Source organism: Artibeus jamaicensis, unplaced genomic scaffold (assembly GCF_021234435.1).
Source record: "Artibeus jamaicensis isolate MK-2021 breed Jamaican fruit bat unplaced genomic scaffold, CSHL_Jam_final contig_354, whole genome shotgun sequence".
NCBI lineage: Eukaryota > Metazoa > Chordata > Mammalia > Chiroptera > Phyllostomidae > Artibeus > Artibeus jamaicensis.
Window position 1 is genome coordinate 18,708,896 of NW_026521803.1, and position 23,866 is coordinate 18,732,761.

Below are 23,866 nucleotides of genomic sequence, written 5' to 3' on the forward strand. Positions count from 1 at the left end.
AATTCAACCACATTTGAAGAATCTCTTTGCTATTCCCACCCAATTTCTATGTTCTTCATGAAATGTTGAGGAACACTAAGTGAAAATTCCTGTGTGCTTTTCCTCTCAGGGCCTTGGGGGAGTTGTGCAGCATAATAAATCCGCAGGGCTGACTCTGAATTCTCCTCCGTACTCCCGCACGGGCCGGCCCCCTTCCTTCATTCCCATTTGGGGAAAGCAATCGACAAAGACAGCACTGAGAGCTTATGTATTGTTATAGGTACAATAGCTTGTCAACAATCAAGTTAACATTCCCCCTATTGACTCTTCAAGATAGCAGTTTTTTAATAAAAATGGTACTATCTCAAATTGTTAATTTTGTAAGAGAAGCCTTTCTTTTATTGATTTTGTCATGTCATCTGCCTCAGTTACATTTCAGAGGAAGAAAGACTAAATTATAAAACTCTCTCCAGCCTTGTGTACGCATAAAAATATAGTTTAAAAAACATCTCTCCCATCTTATGGCAATGTGTATTCATTTGACATTATCTATTGGTTGTTCTGAAAGCTAAATTTAAGGCAACGACGCATGTAAAGTGCCCAGCAAGGTTTCTGAACACGATGGAAGCTCACTTTATGTCACTTCCTTTCCCTTTTTCCCTTGTGAAATTTACAATCCTCATTCATAAAGTGGGAGCAAGAATTTTTGTTTTAAGAACACTCACACAAAAATGAATTTAATGTAAAAATAAACATAAGGCAATCTATTCAACTCCATTAGCAATGAAGGAGTGGAAATTATAACATTATTACACAAATGAGACTTAGTGATCTAAACACTAAATTCTCAGACCCTGCAGCTGGCTTTCCCCACTAACGGAACACTGGGCATTGACTCGTCCAGCACAAGATGAAAGAGTGCTCTCTACAGAATCTAACTAATCCCCCCCACTCCAAAAAAAAAGCCCTAAAAATGCCAACGTGGAGCCAACCATAGCACCCTACATAACAGCTCAGATGTCAAAACTACCAATCAGTTATTTAGAACCCCCCACTCTTACGTAAGAGCAGACAACCAAGTATAACCAGATATTTGAGAAAAGCTTTTTAACGTGAGTGACAGAGACCAAAACAAAGAGAAAAAAATAGCACCTTGGAGGAAGAATGAACTACGCTGAGGAAATTAGATAAGATACACCAGCTGCTAAAACAAACCCATATAGAATAATGGCTGTGTACAGGATAAGGCCCAAAACGGGAGTTCCTGATAAATAGGCTCCCCACCAAATAGTGATTAAAAGATCCAGGCTCCTTCCACCTTTTGAAAACTTGCAACTTGCATTCTTTTTCACGAGTCCCCTAAATTATATAACATTCATGGGAACAAAACCTGAACCTATCCATTTATATCTAGAAAAGGAATAAAAAAGAAAAATAAGATAATTATTAATTACCAAGTTGTTTAAGAAAAGGAACAGTAATCATAGTACACCATAGAGCTCAGTCTTGACTCTCATCTCCAAGTAGCGTGCACATATTAATAAAAATAATGTAAGCACTGAGTACTTATCAACAAAGCCACACGTAACTCTACTGGGAACATAGGCGATGGGATGCGAACATGTACATGGGAGAGGGGAAAGCTAACGTTTCAACTTGCAAAATGCGCAGTCCCTGGATGATACCTAAAATTTAAGGACGACAAGACACCGACGTGGTGAAACCCCGCGCTCCCAGCCGGGCCTAAGACAAACCAGGCCCCGGACCGCTCTTCTCACGGCGGACAGTCTCGCCCACGTCTCGGCTGTCTCGCGAGAGATCCTCCCCGCCGTGGGTACGGCCACGCAGCCTCCAGGAGCGCGTGAGCGCGTCTCACTGGTCTCCCGCGGTCGCGGTGCCCCGGGAGCACTCCAGGTCGCCCCTCGAAAGCTCAGGGCAGCGGTGCTGTCGCTCCCGGTTCCCGGCGACCCCACGGGTCACCGCTGGGTGGCGTCTGAGGAGCCGGGCGTCACGTCGGTAAGCAGGCGCACCCGCCCACCTTTCCGCCCTGCAGGGCCCGGGTGCCTCAGGGGTCCACAGCGGGGCTTGGGGGGTGGGGACTCTCGAGTGGCGGGCGCACGCCGCGGGCCACGCTTCGACAGGTGTGTTTGGGTGTTAGGTCGGGCCTTTTGATTTTTCTCAAGGGAACTGCATGGACGGGTGCAGAAACTTTGCTAAGCCCCTGGATGCAAATGAGACAAGTTTGAGGCAGCACAGGCTTTTACAGCCTTGCCTGGGCCACTGCTTCCCCGAAGGCCTTCGCGAGCCAATGGGGGACGGTGGCTGGACGAGTGGCCCCCCAGTGAGAAAGCCTTCCCTAGCAATCCTGGACAGTGCCTCGGGGTGCTGGACCGTCTCGGCGTTGAGGGGTCCCATGGGAGGGCGGGTGGGTGAGTGGGGCAGAGGGCTTTTCCCTCTCTCCAGGGACAAGTGAACTGGGATGCACCCCTCTAGAGCTGACATTAGCCAGCACTGAAATTCATCCAAGGACTTGTACTCAGTTCCTTGACTTTGGTTTGATTCCTGCTGGTGTCTTCTGGTTACCCTCATACCTGGTAGTGTAACATATTAAACTTGAGGATATTTTTTGTTTTAAACATTATTCGAGCTAGTAAAGGAGAACTTGGAGGCTGTGGAAAGGTGAATAGAAATTTTCGGTACCAATTTTTTTCTAAGACATCAGACCTTGAAGCAGAGATATGATGTATTCCAAGAACTACCTCCTGCCCAAAATATTCCTGAGACTTCTTCAACATAAATCAGTCATATTGGGCCAGGTCTAGTTGTAGAACATCGGAGCAGCTGGGGGTGAGAACTTCTTCACTGGTTCACAGCCAACTTGGGAACAATGGTCCTCTGAAAAACAAAAACCAAATTTTATAGCTTTTTAAAAAGTGCTGCCTTTGGGGGGTTAGCATAAGAGGAGAGAGAAATATTTCCCCTCTATTGCAAAGAGATCCAAGGAATCTTCTTGATGGAAAGAGACACAGATCTTTTAACAATAATAAGAAGGGAATAATTTTACCAGAAAGTCTAAACCAAGGCTAAGACAAGATCCTGAAAACTTCATGTAAAACTGTTTCCTGGTTCTCGCTTTCCACTACAAACAAGTGTACTTGTTCAACAGCAGAAACATGTTTTTCCCGTCATTTTTAAGGTCTCTGTATTATGAGCATTGAACGGTGTAAGGGGTAGTTTTTTATTTTGTCTTCTAGAAAAGCACAAAGTCATTCTTCATATGACCACTTATTTTAGCATAACGCTAAATTGCAAGTCTGCAATTGTGATTAGTGTAAGGCTAACAAGTTTATTCCAATGCTGTAGTTTTGTCCTGGCCTGGCCTGATGAAGGGACAAAGCTTTATAAATATGTGTTTACTTATTTGCCTTTCCAAACTCTAAGCCTGTGTGAATTGGGGCCTGCCTTCATTTAGAACATCATGCAAAGTAGTTGAGCAATAAATATAGAAGAAATGAAGAAAATAAGGAAGATACATCATTCCCTAGACTACTCTTCTACATATCAGTAGTCACAACCAGGATTTTTTCTTGTCCTTTTTTAAAAAGATTTTATAAATTTACTTTTAGACAGAGGAGAAGAGAGGGAAAAAGAGAGGGAGAGAAACATCAGTGTGTGGTTGCTTGTCATGCACCCCCTACTGGGGACCTGGCTTACAACCCAGGCATGTGCCCTGACTGGGAATGGAACCAGTAGTCTTTTGGTTCACAAGCCAGTGCTCAATCCACTGAGCCACACCAGCCAGGACACAACCAGGATTTTTAATGGAAGCTATGGGATAGATGAAAGTCCATTTGGAATAGACTCTGGTAAGCACTAGAAGTGGGAGGCTGAGGAGGCCACCATGTACTCCAAAGCTAGGTAGAAGTGAGGCTTGTTCAAAGGTCTAACAAGTGGAGACGTTGATTTGTATTCTGACCTACTGACTTACAAAATTACCTGATAACAAAGCTGGGACTTATTCTTTTTTTCTTTTGTTCTTATTTTTCTGTTACAGTTGTCCCAGTCCCCCCCCCTTTACCCTCTTCTGCCCAACCCACCCCACAGTCCCACAGTCAGTCCCCACACCATTGTTCATATCCACTGGTCATTCATACATATTCTTTGACTAGTCCCTTTCCATTCTTTCCACCATTATTTGCTCTGACTGCTGTCAATCTGTCCAGTATTTCTGTATCACTGCTTATACCTTGCTGGTTGGTATATTTTGTTCATTAAATTCCTCTTATAAGGAAGATCATATGGTATTTGTCTTTCACTGACTGACTTATTTCACTTAGCATAACATTCTATTCCATCCATGCTGTCATAAAAGGTAGGAATTCCTTCTTTCCTTCTGCTGCTTAGTATTCTGTTATGTAAATGTATCACAGTTGTGTGATCCGCTTATCTACTGATGGGCACTTAGGCTGTCTCCAGTACTTGGCTAATATAAATGATGCTTTTATGAACATTGGGGTACATAGGTTCTTTTGAATTGGTGTTTCAGCATTCTTAGGGTATAATCCTCAGCAGTGGGATTACTGGCCTTGTAAAAAGAGTTTGGGAGTCTTCCTTCTTCTTTAATTTTCTGGAACATATTGAGAAGATTAGGAGTTCATTCCTCTTTGAATGTTTGGTAAAATGTATCTATGAAGCCATCCAGTCCAGGGATTTTGTATGTCTGGAGTTTTTTTTTATGACTGCTTCAATTTCACTAGTTATTTGTCTATTCAGCCTTTCTGCTTCTTCTTGATTCAGTTTTGGAAGATTGTATGTTTCTAGAAATGTACACATTTTGCTCAGATTATACAATTTCTTGGCATATAGTTCATAGTAATTTCTTACAATCCCTTGTATTTCTGTGGTATCACTTGTTACTTCTGTTCCATTTGTTTTCTTTATTTGGGTCCTCTCCCTCTTTTTCTTGATGAGTCTGGTTTAACGTTTTTCAATTTTGTTTATCTTTTCAAAGAACCAGCTCCTGGATTCATTAATCCTTTGAATTGTTTTTTTAGTTTCTATGTCATTTAACTCTGCTCTGATTTTGATTGTTTCCTTCCTTCTACTCGCTCTAGGCTTTGTTTGTTGTTCCTGTAGATGCAGGGTTAAGCTGTTAATTTGAAATGTTTCTATCTTTTTTTTAGGTAGGCCTGTATCTCTATGAACTTCCCTCTCAGGACTTCCTTTGCTGTGTCCCATAAGGTTTGGGTTGTTGTATGTTCATTTTCATTTGTTTCCAGGTACTTTTTCATTTCTTCCTTGATCATATTGTTAACCCATTCATTATTTAATAATGTGTTATTCAGTCGCCATGTATTTGAATGTTTTTTAGTTTTTCCCTTGAGGTTGGTTTCTAGTTTCAAGCCATTGTGGTCTGAGAAGATGCTTGATATGATTTCTATTTTCTTGATTTTGTCGAGGCTTGTTTTGTGTCCTACCATGTGGTCTGTCTTTGAAAATGATCCACATGCACTTGAAAAGACTGTATACTTTGCTTCTTTGAGGTGAAATGCTCTGTAAATATCAATTAAGTCCATTGATCTAGAGTGTCATTCAATGCCACAATATCCTTGTTGATTTTTTGTTTGGACGATCTGTCCATTGTTGACAGTGGGGTGTTAAAATCTCCTATGATGACTGTATTGCTGTCGATCTCCTTATTATAGTCCTCCAAGATTTTCCTTATATATTTAGGCATTCCTAGTTTGGGTGCATATACATTTACAAGGTTTATATCCTCTTATTGGACAACACCCTTAAATATTATATAGTGACTTTCTTTGTCTGTTGTTATGGACTTTGTTTTGAAGTCTATTTTGTCTGATGTAAGTATTGCTACCCCAAAAGCTGGGACTTTTCTTAGAAAATGATTCAGCAGCTTGGCTGAAACTGATCCATTTTTAACACTGAAATCCTCAAGTCCTGAGAAATGCTTCATCCCCATAAAATCAGAGTGACTGGTTGCCCCCAAAAAGTAAGCAAAGAATCCCTCAAGCACTCAGGCAGGTAACAAATCTCAAGTGATTTCTGCATCACAAAGCAAGTAAGATATTACTCTAGAGTAGGACATTTGGAGAACAGAAAATGCGTATTCTGCCATGAATGTATCTTTCAAATCAAAAGTTTAACTTTTAGCAGGAGTACATTCTGATATCCTGCCAGGGTATCAGCCGCAGAATTCACTTTGGGGTATCTACATTGAGATCACCTGTGGGTGAGAACTGTTTAAACATCTACATGCTAAAGAAAGTCTGCAAAAATCAAGTTGAATTTTGGCACAATTGATATTGCGCTGTATCACTATGTTTTCTTTTTAAAAATAGTGATTAACTATGAGAATTTATTCTTGAGGTTACCTCAGAAATTATCACTAGGTCATTAACTTGCCTTCCACTTTCTTTGAAGAGAGGACATTATTCAGTTTATCCAAGAGCAGAATCAAATTCTTTAGACGTAAGTTCAGTGGGGTGTGGGCTAGGACTCAGACCTGTTCTCACTATTTCATTGTTCTGTCCAGTGCCCATTCTCTTACTCTATGATCTCCATGGTGTGTTGGAAAAGACTCTGGGAAAAAACATGTAAGCCAAGGCTCCCCTGAGGGAGCCTACAGTCTGGCCCTTAGCGATTTTTTTCATCTCTCGAATCTGATACATGCTGGAAAGGCTTGTGTTCTCAGTTAAGCAAAACAGAGTACCACCTTCATGTTTCTGGAATAGTTATGTTATGGTGGGATTTGTATATGACATAGCATGCCCCTCTCCTGCATCTTCTGGAAGAAATTTGTTCTAACACATCTTCTTTTTTAATTGTCTAAATAACTCTAGGTTTGAAATGTGTAAGTAAATTCTGATGACCCAGCAAAATGATAGAACACAGCACAAATTACATAACAGGTCCCCAGACTTCCTTGGTAGGGTATTTCAGCCAGCACCTAAAGAGTTCACCTCTGAATAAACTTCCATACTTACCAGTAGTTGATTACTCACTCAGTTCAGGAGTAACTGCCAATAAAGAAATTTTGGGCTGGAGATTTAGACAAGTATAAATCAGTCTTACATCAGTTTTACTCAGCTTTATGTACCAAAGGGCATACATTTCTTAAATGCAAAAATTTAAATCTTGATATTTTTATATCAGAGGCAACAATCTCCTAATACATAGCCATTCATTGCAGGTATCAAAGGCCATTGTAATCACAGTTCTGCCATGGGACCCAGTTTTTCTTGTTTATAAGTCATCGACGGACTTGGCCCCTTGGGAGTTTTATGTTTTAATTGTGCTTTTTCTGATTGAAAGAGATCATTTAAAAATAATAGGAGGAGGGCTTGAAGATTATGTATGGGTGCTGGACCAGAAATTAGGACCTATAAAATACCCACAGATTAACATGAGAGCTATTGTGGAAAGTGGGGAAAATATATGGCAACTCTTTCCTAACTATAAGTATTTGGGAAAGCTTGAATTAAAACATGAAATGCTGGGAGAGAGGAAAAAATAGTCTGGAATAATCATGTTTATTCTCTCTGAAAAGGTAGATCCCTGGTGAATTGTTTGTAACCATAACCTAAATCCTTGTATTTCTCATGGGTCAGCATTTACTGAACAAATGTAAGAGGATAAATGATTCCCGTTCCCCTTCTAAGAAAATCTGCTTCCAAAGGAATTTTGGCAGAGTTTACAAGTGATGTCAGACTGCCAGGCACAGAGATTACAATCTGGTTAATTCCCGCCCTGTCATTCCTACCTCCAGGGGAACCTTGTCTAAATCCGCACAAGCCAGAGTTTAAAATGGATTGCTGTACATTCTCACTGGAAAACAAACAAAAGTTTGGAAGCAGAAATTACTCAGACTAGACTTTTACTGAGTCTCTTAAATATTTATATTCAACGTTCCATAAAATGTACCATTTGTAAAGATGTTTGGGAAAATAAAATAAAATCCCAAAAAGAAGCATTTCAGTCATGTTGTTCACCATCAACAAATATTGATTGAAAAACTAACTTTTCAAGGTATAAGGACCCAGCAGCTTCTTCCTTTATTGACCAAGGCAGGTCCACATTATCCACAGAACAGTTATACTTCAGACATCTATGGGTCTAATTGGAATTTTATAGGATCCTATAGTTACTTTCTGTTCATCGCCTTTCATTGGGTCTTGAGAAATTTGATCAAGAGATTTTGGTTGGCCAGCAGCTGTAATACTTTTGATTGAGATGATTCATTATTGTGAATATTTTTAATATGAATGGAAGGAGATGGCCTTTGGGTTTGGTTAAAACCTAGGAAACAATGGTTTAAGGAAAGGCAACTCCTTTGAAGTTAAGAGTTGATGCATAAGTGAGTCTTTGTCCTAAATTGATTTGAAACAAGATTAAATGAAAGGCTTCAGTGAAAAGTGAAAATCCGTTTTAATGGCCAAAAAAAAAGAAGGAGGTTGCTGCAGGATAGAGAAGAACGCACCATGTGTCTGTCATTCATCGCTCACGGAAAGCAGTAATGACCCTCTCCAGTGTTTGTTCTTTTTCCAGGTCAGAACTGGGTGAGCTGAAAAACCACGGTATACCTTAGAGATGTTTTTATAGGATGACATGTAATCATATTCTATTTCAGTTGTAAAATCATTATGTTTTGACTGTCCATCAACATTTCATGAAGTCAGATGATACACTAAAAAATACTGTGTCTCTAGGAATCAAGAGATCTGGATGGTAGGCTAGTTCATTTGACCCTAGGCAAATCACTTAACTTCTCATTCCCTACAAATTTCTCTTTGAGAGTACGAATGCCTATTTTAGGTTCTTTACAGATTTATTGTAATTACGAAATGAAGTGATCTAATGAGATAAATTAATATAGCCATAAAGTAATTTGTAGTAACATAAGTGAAAAGCATATGAAAAATGTAATTCAGCATCCAAATACCAGGTATTGATATCACACACATCAGTTCTAATGGTTTATTTTAGTTTTATTTTCCTACAACTTGCTGTAATCAGTTCCCTTTCTGTCTTTTAAGAAGTCAAGGGCATTGGTTCATTTCAGTGAATGACAATATTCTTAAATTAATCATGATAGAAAAATGGATCTGCTCTCGAGGCACCAATTAACATAGTAGTAACCCTTGTCAACTGCCAAGTGACCAGCAGCACTCTGTCACCCTCCCTTCCAGTTCCCATTCAATTAAACGGGAAAGGTTACATAATTGCAGCAATGTGCAGAGTTAGGTTTGCTTTATTTCCTATAAAACAGGCCCAATTAACTGTTAACCAAGAAACCAAAACAGCACAATGATTATACTTCCCTTTCTCTCGCAATTAGACAGTAACTGCCCAACTAAAACCACAAACACGTGCACACACACACGATATGATAGCACAGGAAAGTCTGACTCAATAGCGAAAGAATGTTGTCCCCCTCTTCCAAGTGAATGCAAATGTGTATCTCATTATGAAAGAACCGTCCAGGAGGGTTGGCAGGCTCTGGTGTTAAGGAGCCTGCTGACTTGCCATTCACCAGCCCCAAAGGTTCAGACAGGAACTCAAGGGACCTATGAATAGAAATGATAGAGGGTTTTCGTTACTGTTTTTGTTTTTATTTTTTTAAGAGTGAGGTATTGAGAACTGGCTCCTATTCCATAGCTATGGGCCTTCTTTTAAATATAAACAGCAGCAAGAGCTGAGAATGACTGCCGTACTTGAATGTCAAATAAACACAAAATGACAAGCACAGATTTTGGCATTCTGTTAAAGCTTGGTTTTTTAACAACCCCCTTTGTTGCCTCTAAACACAATGAATGGTCTCAGTGTTTCTGAGACAGATCCCCAGGACTCTGAGCAGAGCCTTCTTTGCCGCACCCCAACCCAGTTCACTATGCAAGCAAGACTAGCATCCCCTTCGGGTTTGAGAGCAAGCCATCCCTCCCATCCTGGCCCACTGCTAGAGGAGCATTTGTTTATTGAAACTAGAGGAGTGGTATATGAAACTTGCTGTTTGCAGCCCAAGCCCCAGGGTAGTTTGATGAGGAGTGTGCTCAGCAGTGTCTACTTGGTTGGATAACAGTAGCTTAATTGTACACTTTGTAAGGGACTCAGTTGGAGGGTTTGAGGACTTACCCACTTCATTAGTTCATTGTATGTTTAAATTTTTGTAATTAGTGTTTATCATTTTGGCTCTATGTCACTCAGGGGTAGCAGTAATTGACTTAACTAGATGAAACCAATGGACTTTTTACTCTCTTTCCTGTCTGGCAGTTAAAACAGCTTCCAAATTCTCTTACATGGCTGAATAAATGTCTCAGGTGTTCCACAGGTTAGCATCTCAGTGCAGACATGTGAGCCATTGTAATAAGAAGCTGTCTGGTAATGGATATCACCTTCTCCCCAAACATTGATTGCTGCTTTTTGATCCACCACATCAGGATTGCAAAGTTCTGTTGTAGAAGCGTTTAACTACTGGGGTATTTGTTTCTTAACTCTTTTTCTATAATCTCGCAAAGGTTGTCTTTGCTGATGTTTAACCTCGAGGAGAATTAGATTCAAAATTGTACACTAATATTTTAATTATTATTTCTGTAACATAATTAACTTCTAATTATTTGCTTAGGTAAGTGTAGTAAATTAGTAAGAGAAATGAGTTAAGCATAAATAAAGTGGCATTCATTACCAGGTTTCTGTTACCTCCAAATTAGTGACAGTAACCTAATACACTTAGTGCCCCTCAGTGGCACCTTCACTTCTTGTCTGTGTGAAAGAAAGTGATGGTTACACCACCTGCCAATTCTTCTGTTTATATAGTTCTTTGCAGGTCACAGTACACTTAGTAACCATTGTTAGGCTTGATCTCCAAAAGTGTCTTTATGAGGGGATTATGATCATTTCCATTTTATAAAGAAGAATACAGAGTCTCAGAAAAATGAGGTGATGTACTAACTGCCATGCTAATAATGTGGCAGAATTGTGATTCAAGCCCAAGCCTCCTTATTATAAATCATATGTTCATTTAGGTAAAGTATATCATATTGAGTAACAAGAGAAAGAAATAATATGATGTATATAAACCACCTGGTAGAGATGGACATAGTGTTGCCTTATTGAGACTTAAGAAAGAACACATTTATTTTTCTTCAGGTTCAGACAGCTATTTTTTGCCAAACTATATAGCTCCTTACCCATTCACAGTATTATGAGAGTTGGGTCACTGTGAGAATTATCTGAAGTCATTCCTAGATACTGTGTTTACTTACTTAATTACTTATTCATTCACTCACTTTTTGCTTATTTTCTTATTTATTCACTTATTAGGAACACTTTTTTCTATCTCACTTCCACTATAAGCTCTGGTAAACTTGATAAAATAGTCTAACATTTAATGTTTAAGAAATAAATATGCCATCCCCTTCTCAAGTGTATTGGGAAGGATGACTAACAAAAATTAGCATGACGTTTAGCAACCAAGTTTTTCTAAGCAATTGTATAGCCATTCATAGTTGATTTCAATTGAGCATACCTATGCCTTTCATAGTAATACTTCTTTCCGACTCAAATTTCACTAGCTATAAAGAAGCAAAAGATGCTCTAAAGAAGACTTTCTTTATAATTCTACCATTTCTTTCTGCATTTGTGGTAGAATCATAATAACTCAGTTTATAACTGCAAGAATTCTATGCATCTAAATTACATTGAATTTTTTTTAAAAAGCAATTCTGCATGACTGAAATTTGGTCACTACGTCCTTAAGTGAAAGACTTTATTATGGAGATCATTTACTATCAGAAGTTTTTAATATCCACACTTAAAGTTCATGAAAACAAGGAGAGAAAATAGCTGATGGTATTAAAAGATACAAATTTTCTGCCTATACATTCTCTGCTATTGCTGTGCAAAACCAAGACTAAACTCTGGATCCGGTAGAATTAGAGGAAAGCTGAAGTTTCTACATGAATCCACTGATCCGTGGACCTGAAGCTTCATCAACAGCCAAATTCTTCTGTTTACATTTTACGAGTTTTCTCTTTATTGTTCCCTGGACAGTATTTTCTTAACAAAAGAAAACAGGCTTCAAAACACAACCATGGGATAGGATTCCTCAGATTTCATTGTATTGAAAGGGGCAAGTGATCACTTGTAAGTAAACTTGACATTGGATTAAACTCCAGTTTTCAAAACAAAATGTCAGAAGAGAATGAGAGAAAAAATCTGGATATTTGCTATATTTGTTATTATTGGTGATGTAGGTTTAATACACTTTGGGCCTAGGACTTTGATAAGTCAACAAAATTTTCCCTACTTATGGCCTATAATTAATAGGGTGGGGTAACAACTCACAATTCAAGCAATGACACTGATAATCTAAAGAAGGAAGAAACTGATGAGACCATTACTTTCTTTTTTATTAGAATTCTTCTCCTAAGTGCTTTCTTTTAGATTCAGCCTCATTTTTTTCACATCTGAGTTTTACCCTTAGAAAAAATACAAAAGTTTAGCAAAGAATAAAGGATAAATCTTGAGGAAAACAGCATTCACTTAGGAGATGCTAGAAATATCAAGTGTGATTTTGAGGTGAAAAAACAATGCTAGAAAGTCAACATGTCTCTTCCAAATTGTCCTCGTAGATTTAATGTGTAAATCCAGGTTATTTGTGTTGTTTGTATTAACAGTGTTCACTCATAAAACCTATTTTATCCATAATACTGCTAGTAAAATCGAATTAAACTTGACTGTAAATAGTTTCAAAAACCAAGGAAATGGAGGTGGTTGGATAGAAACACAGCTCCCCATGTTCCCTACAGGAACACTGTGCCTCCAGCAGTTTCCTGTTGTATTTCTTTTCTCGGACACTCTCTTCAGAAATTTCTACATGTTCCTCTTTGCCTGTGAGCCCAAGCTGCCATGTTCAGATATCATCTTTGAAGTCAGCCTGTGTTTGTGCTCTGAGCTGCTCTGTCCAGTCTATTGGCTAATGAGTTTCTTAGGCAAGAAACTGGGAGAAATTGATAAAGACTTTATGGGTTTTTTTTCTTTTAATTAAATAAAATGAATTTTTCTCTCCATGTAGAAGACAAAGGGGCCACATACTAAACCGGATGAGCTCAGGGGAGGCCAGCAGGGTGGAGCATACAAACTCGAAGACTGAAAGTAACCACGTAGGATGGTCTGAATATAAAAACTCCTAACTCAAAGCGGGTCATGGCAGGTAGTCACATCTTATACTTGTAGCTTCCTTGGAAAAGGTCAGTCTTTTCCTTAAGTGAGCCTGTGTATTCTTTTTTCTTTTTTGCATCTAAGATAAAATATCTTTGAAATATCATGGTTATGTTTTCCAGACCCTTCTGTAAATGTTTAGTAACTATTCTGTACCCACCAAGGTAAAAGAAGTATGTTTCTCCCCATTTTACTTGTTATCCGGTCCCAGAAATTTCCTTGCTTTGCTTTCTCCCGCCCCTTTAACCTACCCCCAATTGATTTTATGAAACCCTCCTTACAGCTCCTCCTTTGATTCTAATGTATAAAATAAGCTGCAAAACTGCCATTCTCCAGAGTATTTCCTCAACCAGTTGAGATTTTGCTTCCAGCAGTTGCTGTCAGTGGCTCAAATAAACTCATAAAAATTCTGTATAGGTTTGGACATTTCTTACGTCAACACCTGGTAGTCGTATAGGGCTAAGAGAGCTAAACTAATACTATGGTCTTTTATACATGTTTCCTTTCCTAGATATCACCCTCAGCAAAGCAATCTCAAATCTTAATTTCAATATCCTGTGTGCTACCTGATCTAGTGCTTTGGAGACTTTTCTGTTGTAGAGAGCTTCTCCCACCCGTTTCCTGGGGCTTCTCCAACTGCAGAAAGCATTCCTTTGGTCAGAATTTTGGTTCAGCTACCAGCTGGATCCACATTCCCAAATTCCCACTGCAGTGCTTTACAGCTGCCCAAGCTGACCTCACTGCCAGGAGAGGGAACTGGGAGTGTTGGAGCGAACCCTGTGCCCGTTGGCGGCAGAGTGTGCTTTCTGGCATCTCACTCTGCAACCCTTAAAAGAGTCTCCTGGAGGGGAGGAAAAAATAATATTCTGTCTTTCTAAATTCTTCTGGATGATCTAATAATCAAATTGACATGACAATAGCGGGAAAAATAACCAAATTCACTACATGTGTACATGGGGGATTCCATAACTATATGTGACCTGAAGAAAATCGTGCAGTTAAGGTTTATATGCCATCCTGAGGTAAGGAGAAAGGTGGGGCGGGGGTGAGGGGGTAGTAGTTTGGGACTTCAAAGGGCAGAAAGGTAATTCACATGGAGCAGGAAAAGCAGACATTTGGGAGATAAATGCTTGCCGGGCCATCTTTAACAGTGACACACAGAATAGTTTGACCAAAAGGGCCTTGCTCTCTTCCTCCCTGTCCGCCATGCACTAGGTCATGTTAAACAGTACTCATCTACAATAACACCTCCCTTCCTGGAGCAGGTCCTCCATCTAAATTCTTTTAAGCACTTGGAGGGTGGGGGTCAGGCGTTTTTCTGAGTTTCTTTTCAAAAATAGCCAGTTTAAAATAATCCCTATTCAAACACATATTTTGAGGTGGCAAACATCACCCCCCAACACTCCCTATAGGGAGTATATCTACATATATCTACACACATACTCATTAAACTAAGACTGTAAAAATTTAAAGAAAATTAGAAGGTCTAAGCATATGTTTTAAGAAAATATTGTTCAAAAAAATAGGCAGCAGTTAGCTAAGTAAGCAATGGCTCACTTAGGTCCCAGTCCTGCTCTGTTTGTACTGTGTCCTCCTTCTAAGCACCTGATTTCACACAGTTAACTGCAGTGCCCATCCTTGATCTCAGTTTCATTCTGACTTTCCAAGTTTTGGGACACGAGGCCCCAATGGGCTCTGCTTCAGTCTCACCAGCCCCTGCAGGGATGGGGCTGGTAAATACATGCTGCACGTCACCAGGACCCTTCTAGATGAAAGGAAAGACTATGCCTCGCACAGTACTTAAATAGAACCTATAACAGAAGAGTGTGGGGTTGAGGAGGGACCACAGCGTGATCTGTAGGACTGGACGAGAGCATGTCTTTCAGTTGCCTCAGGGCAAAGCCTTTGCTTTTCTGCTGTGCTCCGTGCACCTACCCATTCTCTATGCTGTGGGGAGCTCCCTGAGTCACCAAATTTACCACGGAAAACATGCTGAGAGATTTTTCAAGTTAAAAAGGAAATCTCCAGCTTCACTTCCTGAGATCCGGTTCAAAATAGCAAGTTTTCTGCTGTGTACAATAGAGAGCTGCACGCTGTTGATAGGGACAGGGAAAGCATTTTTAAAATGACAAGCTACTTCTGGAGGTTTGGGCATTATTTCCTCCAGTGACTGGTAATTATTTAGGAAGAAAATATTAGAAATGTACTAACCAAAATAGTACTAACCAAAAGCCTGGTAATAATAAATTCTTGATCATTATCCATGAATAAGATAATCAGCCTCTGAATAATAAAATCTAATACTTTTATTATAATTTTTTAGAAAAGACATTATGCACTCATCTAGAATGATTCTAGCCTTGTAATATAGCTCTCCTCTTAGAGAAAAACACATGAGTGTTTTGTTATGAGAGGAGAACTCTGACCTGGGAAGAGCATTTAGGCATTCTTTCAGACAAGCTGTTGACTTCCACATAAGATTGGCAAAAGAGAAAGCCATCTGGGATAAAATGTTATGCTCATTGTTGATGTCTCACTATTAGAAGTGCATTTCAGTTCTGTACCACAAAAAAAAAATATATGATCTTATGCAGCTAATGGAGACTATTTCTCAATAAATCAAAGATTTAAGAAACCCTGGGTAAGTATTAATTTTACCTATTTCAAAATCTAATACAATAATTTTTAAATGAGCATTTGGCATCCTATTTATTTACCTGCCTTTTAAAGTTTTCTGTAAAATGCATCCTCTGTTCCTAGATCCTATGGTACCTTATGTACAATATGGACTACCAGAAGCCTTAACAAGGAGTTAAAAGTTCTGGTCATCACCCTACTATTAACTTACCATGGAATACTGTGCAAGACATTTAATATTCCCAGATATATATTAGTTTAGTAACACTAGCTGTGTGGCAAACACCGGCATTTCATTGGTCATAAAAGATTATTTCATGCTCGTAGGACAGTTCAGTGCAGATATTCCTGGCCATCAGGCAGCTTTCTTGGTGGTTCAGAGATCTAGGCTCTTCCTGTTTTAACCCCCTCCATTCATGATGGAATTAAAGTTCTCTGCTTCTTGCTAGTGGAAGATAAAGAACATAGAGGAGTCCCAGCCACTTTGTAATGGTCTGGCCTACAGGTGACACATCTTGTTTCTACCCTCACTCCAATGTCAAGAACTAGTCATATGCCCATGTCTGATTGCAGGGACAGAAGCTAAGGACTGAAAAGTACGATCCAGCCAAGGAGAGCATGAATTTACCACGCTCTGTTCCTATTCACATCTGTTTTTCCATTTCTTAGCCCCTTGTGTTTTTTTGCCTCATTGCACTTAACACAAGTTGTACTATTTTATTAGTGTTTATGTTTACCTCTTAAATTATTTCTCCATTTGGGTATTTTAGGTATGTATTTTGGGTACATAGCTATGAATACCTCTGCCAATTCTGCCACACCAAACCTCTACTTATTCATCAGTGAAATGGTAATAACAATACGCAACCTGCCACTTTACAGGGATATTTGTAGAGAAAGCAATAAATAAATGTTACTGTGCTTTGAAAATGGTTCCAGAGAAGCACAGCCCCACAAGATATTATTTTTCCAACTATCTACCAACTTATTTGTGCTTCCCAGTATTTCAAGATTCAAATCCATCTTCAAAAGATAGAAATATAAGAGCACACATTTCTGTGTCTTTCTGACACCCTCTAGCATCTTTTGACATGCCCACCCTTGAATTGATTAAACAATCTACTGTCTTAGTTTCCACATCATGGCAAATTCTCCTGGTCTTCTCAGTTTCCCACTGCCCCTTCTCAGCAAAGTTCACTTTGCTGAGTGCTCAGCATCTCCCCACATGCTTTTCAGTGTGACACCTTAGGACTGCCCTGAACCTTACCTCTCCCCACACTTACCATAGCCTCCTAAACAGCTTCATCTGAAAACTTCACAGGCAAACTTCATGTGGCTGAAACAGAACCCCTGATTCTCCCTCACTAACAGCTCTCCTGAACTTCCAGCAGTTTCCTGTTCACATCTGTTTTTCCATGTCTTAGACCCTTGTGTTTTTTTGCTTCATTGCACTTAACACAAGTTGTACTATTTTATTATTGTTTATATTTACTTCTTAAATTATTTCCCCATTTGAGTAAAGTCAGGGGATAAATGGTCATAGGCTACATTGAACCCAGGGGGCCTGGGATGTTGCCTAATCATATAGTAGCCACCCACTATTTATTAAATGAATGAATACATCTTTTTTCCCATTTACACTAAGTCTGGAATACTCAATAATCCATATTGCTGAAGAGGAAAAATATGAGTTGGCACATGACTTTTAGATCTAGAAACTATTTTAGTAGATTAAAAGCTCCCTTAAAAATGTATAATTGGACTGGGATGGGAGTAAAAGGCAGAAAACTGTACTTGAACAACAATTAACATGGCAAGGGAAAAATGTGTAATTGCATTTTCATTTTCTGCTAATCCCAAATAGCTTGCATAATGCCTTACACAGCATATAGACAATAATGTAAATTTTTGCTCCCAGTTATCATGGCAATTAAGTCAGCAAATGAACCAGGCAGCACTGAACTAACAATAATATAACCAAAGCCTTAATTTCTCCTTTCAGATTTACTGTGAGAATCCAGATGGGTCCAGGTTGGCATTAGGGGGAGAACATTTGTCAGGCAAGTAGATTAGACACTGTAAATATTTATTGAATGAATCATGTCATCATAGCTAAACAAATTCCAGGAAGGAAAAGACAGAGAATCTAAAGCCCTCAGTCATTGAACTAGATGAGTAGAACTAGTAAACAACCACGCCATAAATTGTAATGTCAGTTTTGTTTCAGACACTTCACATTTCCAGGTCCCACAAGTTAACTTTCAGTCATTTATGAAATGTAACACTATGATGTCAGTTCTGTTTCAGACACTTGATGTTTCCAGGTCCCACCAGTTAACTTTCAGTTGTTTATAAAAAGGTTACTTAGCCCTCCTCTCCTATTCTTCCCATTCTCCTCCACTTCCTAACGAGGCCGGCCCATACTATTCTTGGCCCTCCCCCCTATCTATTTTCTACCTACCGTCTATGCTACTTACTTTAGGTACCTTCTCCCCCTTTTTCCTTCTCCCACTCCCCTATTGCTAACCCTCCATGTGATCTTCATTTCTATGATTCTGCTCCTGATATAGCTGTCCTCTTAATTTGCTTTTGTTTTAGGTGTGGTTGTTGATAACTGTAAGTTTGCTGTCCTTTCACTGTTCATCTTTTTTATCTTCTTTTTCTTAGATAAGTCCCTTTAACATTTCATATAATAAGGGCTTGGTGATGATGAACTCCTTGAATTTGGTCTTATCTGAGAAGCACTTTATCTGTCCTTCCATTCTAAATGAAAGCTTTGCTGGATAGATCAATCTTGGATGTAGGTCTTTGGATTTCATGACTTGGAATACTTCTTTCTAGCCCCTTCTTGCCTGTAAGGTCTCTTCTGAGAAATCAGCTGACAGTCTGATGGGAACTCCTTTGTAGGTGACTGTCCCCTTATCTCTTGCTGCTTCTAGAATTCTCTCCTTCATTTGAATCTTGGCTAATGTAATGATGATGTGCCTTGGTGTGTTTCGTCTTGGGTCCAACTTCTTTGGGACTCTCTGAGCTTCCTGGATTTCCTGGAAGTCTATTTCCTTTGCCAGATTGGGGAAGTTCTCCTTTATTATTTGTTCAAATAAGGTTTCCACTCGTGACTGTTCTTCTTCCCCTTCTGATACTCCTATAATTCGGATGTTGGAGAGTTTAAAGATGTTCTGAAGGTTCTTAAGCCTCTCCTCCTTTTTTTTGAATTCTTGTTTCTTCATATTTTCCTCTTTGGTCATTTTTTCCTCCCTTCTGGTCTGCTCCCTTGATTTGAGTCCCAGTTTCCTTTCCATAACTATTGGTTTCCCGTACATTACCATTCATTTCAATTAGTTTAGCCTTCATATGTTCCTCTAATTTGTGACTAAAATCAACCAGTTCTGTGAGCATCCTGATCACCAGTGTTTTGAACTGTGCATCTGAAAATTTGGCTATTTCTTCATCACTTAGATTTATTGGCTCTGGGGCTCTGAGTTGTTCTTGAGCCATGTTTTGAGCTGTTTGTGCCTGTTATGTATGAAGAGAGGCGCCTTAGGTGTTCACCAGGGTGGGGCCACCCAGGTCACTGGTTTGTGACGCTGTATGTGGGTCAGGGTCAGAGAGAGAGTAATGGGGGTCCTCTCCGCTCACCCATTGCGCCTCACCGCTTGCTCCCCACCTGTTTATCTGAGCTCAAATGTGCGAGCCCACTGCCCTGCGCCGGGGCCTTCGCCGGGGCCTTCGCCGGGGCCTTTGCCGAGGCCTGCGCAGTCTATCTCCATGTTCATCTCTTCACTGGTTGTCTGTGCACAAATGCGCGACCCGCAGACAGGCAGCTGCACTGCGGCTTCCCTGGGTCCGCCCTAAGCTACCCCGCACCTGGGATCTTCGCCCTCGGCTGCCTGTGTGCTGCTCGGTGGGGGAATCTTTTTTGTCCAACCCGCTCCATTGCTGGCTTCACCTCTCTCACCGGTTTAGCTGAGTGTTTCGTTATTTTCGGACTTTGTATTGTTCAGTTTTTTGTGGTTTGGTTGCCTCTGTTGTTGTTAAAACTTTGTTGTTTTTAGATTTGGTTGTTCGAGGAAGCAAAGTGTTTCCACCTATGCCTCCATCCTGGCGGAAGTCCTCTGTTTTTCTTAATGTCCTACTAAAAAGTCTTCTATTTTCCCTGAGATGTCTTGTAAGAAAAAAAATAAAGTCTACATGATTTCTTCCATGTGTTATTACTTTGGTTTATTGTTCCCTGCTCCTGTAAAAATTCAATTCATATTAAAGAAAAGTATTTAATTCAGCTATTCTTAAGAAAAAATAAAATTGGTCCACTTTAAATATTTTTTGTGGTTGTTTAACTTCTTATTTCTTCACAGGAGAAAAACTTGAGAGAGCCACTGTCCTCCATGTCTTTATCTTCTTCATTTTTCAGATCTTGTCAGTGATGCCATTGCATGTAACTACACCTTCGTGGCCTTTAAACAGCATCTTAATTCCAGAGAAAAAAAATCTTCTTTTCTCTCCTCTCTAAGATGTATATAGCTTGCCCAAGCACAATTCTTGGCATGTAATATTTATTCAAATATGTCTGAGTTCTAAATCTCCAGACTCTCCAGAAATGATAGCCAACCAAAGCTTCTTAAAAATCCTAATTGATGTAAATGAAGTCCATTCATTATTCTTATCCATAATTTATTGAATTATATGTCCAGCTGGGTGACCATCACCACCATAAAAATGACAAATGATTTAAGTACTAATGGAAATAGATGTATTGATTTCAAAATTCCATCACAGCATTTCTTTTAGAAACATAATCAATAGTGCTTGCTGTTGGTCAACAGCCCACTCCAGTGAAGCCAGTATGCTGCAATTAATTCAGGTCTTGAGTTCCACTTCCCAACAGTAGTAGTAAAGTCTTATTAACTCGTAATGCTTGCTTATTCTGCATAGCCAGGGTTCTCTAAGCTAGCAGTCCTCAACTGTGTTATCAGAACAGAGCAGTGTGTAACAATCAAGCATGTGGCATGCTGTAGTGTATTTGTTGCAAACAATAGAGTATCAGCATTTTTAAATCATTTTCTTTTTTTATAGAAAATATGAAGTAAATTCAAGCATATCCTATGCCTTTTTCCTTCATTTGCTTTGGATGTATGAGAACCACGTATAACCACAATTTATGCTGAATAAGCAGTTCAGTTGCCACGATGCCAGTAAATGTTAATAGTTGTACCAATTATACCCTATGATGGATGAGAAAAACTGAAAATTTCTTTAATATCTTGGCGAGCCCATTGGAATCAATCACACCTGTGAAACTGCATGGATGTCACAACAGAGAAAAGGTTGGAAATCATGGCTCCAGGTAAGCTGTGGTGAATACTTTTGAAACTCATTTTCTACTACATTTGTCCTAAAACAAATATAATTTTTGTCTTGGCTGTAATTCTGTGGTGAAAACTATCCATATCCAGCCATGTTGGGAGATGGTTTGATGGTTTTTTATAAAACTAAACACACTCTTACATGATGCAGCAATTGTACTCTTTGGTATTTACTCAAAGAAGTTGAAAACTTATGTCCACATAAAAACCTGCACATGGATTTCTGTAACAGCTTTATTTACAAATGCCAAATCTTAGAAACAACCAAGAGGTCCTTCAATAGGTGAATGGATAAATAAACTGGTACATCCAGACAATGGACTGTTATTCAGTGCTAAAAAGAAACGAGCTACCAAGCCATGAAAAGACACAAGGGAAACTTAAATGCACATTACTAAGTGAAATAAACCACACTGAAAAGGCTACATATTTCATAATTCCAACTATATGACATTCTGAAAAAGGCAAACCTCTGGAGACAATAGAAAGGTAAGTGATTACAGAGGTCGGGTATGGTGAGGGGGAACAGAGAAGGATAAATAGGCAGTGCACAGAGGAGTTTGATAGTATCACATTGGTTATATGTCGTCATATATCTGTCCAAACCCACAGAATGTATGATACCAAGAGTGAACTAAACTACAGGCTCTGGGTGATTATGGTGTCAGCTTAGGTTCATCAGTTGTAACCAATGTGCCACTCTGGTGAGGGATGTTGATAGTGGGGGAGAGTATGTGTATATGGACGCAGGGGGGTTATGAGAAATCTCTACATTCCCCTGAATTTGGCTGTGAGCCTAACTGCTTTAAGAAAAATTCTTTCTTTGGAAAAGGAAGGGGGGCTCTTAAAAGTTTTCATTTAAAAGCACGAAGATAAAAGATAGCTTAAAGTTCATAACATCCAATCCCTACATTCTAGAGCCAAGGAAAGGGAGATCCAGAAGGAAAGAGGCTGTCCAAGATTAGATAAGATTGCAACATTAGGAAACTTTTCTAAGCAAAACTATTGCTCTTATTTTTACAAAGGGATATAAAAGCATGTGCAAAAGTGTGTGTTAGGGTATAGGCAAAAAAGTCCAATTTGACATAATCTGTTTATGTCTGTGCAAAATGAAGTATCTGTAAGAATATGTTGTACCAAAAATAGATTTGCCCTGAGCTTTCCAGGTAATTGGAGTCTTACAAAATTTTTTTTCTTGAATCATCTAAATGATTGCCCTGATTCTCAGCTTCACTTTATACATGAATACCTCTATAAAGTACAAATCTAAAATGCTACACCTTTTTGATAGACACCTCTATCTTTAGAGCCTATTAATATTTATACTTGAATATTAAGTCTCCAGAGCCTAATAAGGTGGCAGAAAGGGACCAAGATGTCTGAAAAAAGAACATACTAAATGTAACCAACCCATCAGCAAACAAAACCCAGAAAACCTATAAAATGTGTGACTTGACTCTTGAGGGAAATTCTGAGCTAATAGCTCCCAGTCACCTCACCTGCCTGCCCTTATTATCTTAAACTCATCAGGAAATTTTCCCAAATTGCCATATAGGTAGGTCATTTATTCATTCTGTCATATATACCAAGGTATATAACATGTCCATAAAGAGACCTAGGGAAAATGTCATTCATCTTCCATCCACCACCTACCCAAATATTCAGGATGGTATATTCTCCCTGTTTTTTAATGTTATTAATAAAATCACTGGTGCATTTTAAACAGTAAAAAGCATCATTCTACTATCTCAGGGATGGTGGAGCACTCTGTCTTTGACTGCCCAGTGCAGTACAATTTAATAATAAATACCAGAAATATTTAGTGTCTCCATCTGAAAATAAATAACTTAAGAACTTTTATTCATTTTCACTTTATTTTTGAAACATTTCTATCCTACACACCAGAAGATAAAAAAATTATAAACTCCTATGTCCCTGGCACCGAAATTAAACATGTAAACTTTTTACCATATTTGCTTCAGTCTTTGCATCTATCCATGTATCTCCTGAAGCCCCCTCTCATCTTTCCCCCCACTTCTTCCACAGAAGTAGGCCACACTGGAAAGTTTGTGTGCATCATTCCCATGAACGAGGAGGGAAAGAAGGCAGTGGAAGAGGAGGAGGAACACCAGGAAAAAGGGAAACAAGACAAGATGTAGAAGGAATAGGGGAGGAGGTGTTTTATTATTTTCCAAATTTATTACACAGAGAATATGTTACTTTTGTAGTAAGAAGAATCTTTAAAACTACAATATTATCTTCTGTTTCAAGGAATACAGATGGAAAATAGTTTTGAAAGGTTGTCACTGTTTGGAATAGGCAAAAAAATAAATATAAATATAAAATTCAAAACCATAAAATTTTTAGGTAAAAACATGAAAAAAACTTCATGACCTGGACTTAGGCAAAGAGTACACATGACACTAAAGACATTGTTTCTAAGAGAAAATCATCAATAAATTGAACTTCTTGAAAACTAAAAACTTTTGCTCTGAGAAAGACTGTTAATAAATTAAAAATACAAATCACAGACTGGGGAAAAAATACTCGCAAGTTGTATACCTGACCAAAGACTTGTTTCCAAAACATATAAAGAAGTTTCTAAACTCAGTGGTAAACTAATAAACAACCCAATTACAAATTAAACA

General features: G+C 39.0%; 1 long non-coding RNA gene across 1 annotated transcript; it reads left to right on the forward strand.

The window, feature by feature from the left end:
- Positions 1-1,846: 1,846 nt before the first annotated feature.
- Positions 1,847-23,635, forward strand: LOC119056172 (uncharacterized). The gene is made up of 3 exons (XR_005083837.2): positions 1,847-1,991; positions 20,929-21,199; positions 23,265-23,635. It is a non-coding gene; the product is annotated as an uncharacterized LOC119056172 (long non-coding RNA).
- The last annotated feature ends 231 nt before the right edge of the window (positions 23,636-23,866 follow it).